The sequence below is a fragment of the Perna viridis genome, chromosome 1 (assembly GCF_037379345.1).
Source record: "Perna viridis isolate PV_CMFRI_1.1 ecotype Kerala chromosome 1, ASM3737934v1, whole genome shotgun sequence".
Lineage (NCBI taxonomy): Eukaryota > Metazoa > Mollusca > Bivalvia > Mytilida > Mytilidae > Perna > Perna viridis.
The window spans coordinates 61,095,125-61,097,014 of record NC_142445.1 but is presented as its reverse complement, the minus strand read 5'-3'; positions in this window follow the sequence as shown (position 1 = coordinate 61,097,014).

Genomic DNA, 1,890 nt, shown 5'->3' with positions numbered 1-1,890 from the left:
AGAGTATATATACATCGATGCAGTGATATAATCCGGGATCTATCTCTAAATTTGATTATTTTTACATTTGTTTTCTGTGAAAGCATGGTTCAAATTGCTATTTAATGGATAGGAATTAAAATTGTCTCACGTAGAGACTAAATACCAGGGACGATGCCAATTAATTTCCTTCTAATCGTAATGCAGATGGTTTCGCAATCACACTGATCATCAAATTCTCACAAATGCAGAAACCTGAAATTCGTATAAGAGATGTTGATCATTATACAAGCCTTTTTTCATGAAATATATTTTTTAAAAAGTTCAACATTTCCTAAGTGCATAATTATGCAATCTTTACTGTATTATAATCATTTCTGAATCAGAGTGTAATTACACGAATAATTAAACATTTCGCACTCAAAAGCTTATCCCTTCTTCACAAGCATTACCACTCTAAATTACTTATCTAGTAATTACACCACTTTTTATCAAATGTTGTTACATATTAAATAAATGCCAACTACAACCAAGGACTAAATATATACTACTCCTTCTGCATTTTAACGTATTACCATCTATAGGTCATATATAGTGGAATTTATTACCCATTTATTGATATCAATAAATATTCAATAACATGTTAATAAATATTCAATAACATGTTAATAAATATTTAATAACATGTTAATAAATATTTAATAACATGTTAATAAATATTTATCAAAATGTGCATTATTGCTATCAATAAATAGATGAATTAGTAACATGTTGATAAATCATTTATTAATGTCAATAGATTGGACAAATTATTAACATGTTAATAAATATCAATTAAAGTGTTATTAAATCTTATTTTGGATTATGCATGCCGGGCAATATCTTGTAAATTGTGCAATTACAAACACCTTTCTGGCCACGATTAAACCATCCATAGTGGCATCCTCTTTACAACTCGTTGATAATTCATTTAGTTATTGATTTCAATCAACGGTTTAGTAATATGTTAATAAATATTTATTAACGTGTTGATAAATCATTTATTGATATCAATAAATAGGTAATAAATTCTACAACGGCTTGCCATACTGAATTTCAGTAATTCATTTATTGATATCAATAAATGATTTTTGATCAATAAATAGATAATAAATTCCATAACGGCTTGCCATATAGTGATACCATTTTCATCTTTCTTTTTACTAATTTAGATCGAAGATCAGGACCGATATAGTAGTCGCCACAGCCTTAAGATTTGTAAAGCCCGCTAGCCCCTGCAATTATCTCATACTTCCGCTGTAATATAGTCCCATTAATTTGCATACCTTAATTATTAAGGTTCAAATGGAGATAGTTAGGTTCATTTTATAGGTATTTCTAAAAAATCAAATTTAATTCTATGTTATTCACACCAATAAACAAACCAAATAAACAACGTTTACTGCGAAATAAATATGTTGATTAGTTACAATGCAGTATTGTATTAACAAAGATGCAATTAAAAATAGTTGACGCCTAACCTCTTCAGTACCTGTTCATTTCTATGAACATACTCGTTCACTGTCGAAATATATATTCAAGTTGCCTATTTATTTTTAGACGCATAATAAAGCTAGAAATGAATTCCATAGAAATGAAAGCGGAATTCTGAGTACCAATTGGAAGAGCTGTCTTCAGACATTTCATGCAGGCCTTGGCGGATCCAAATATTTACAAGAAAGGGGGCAGTGAATCCGATCAAGAAACTTATATAAAGAACAAGGTTCCATGCTGTTATTTGCTGCTAATTTGTTTGGCATTTTTTTTCTTCAAAAACTGTAGCACAAGAACCGAAACCATCCCGATGTATCACTCACTGTAACGTGTATTTTACTTACCGCTACCGCCTCGGGACATCGGAAGCCCGGAGAC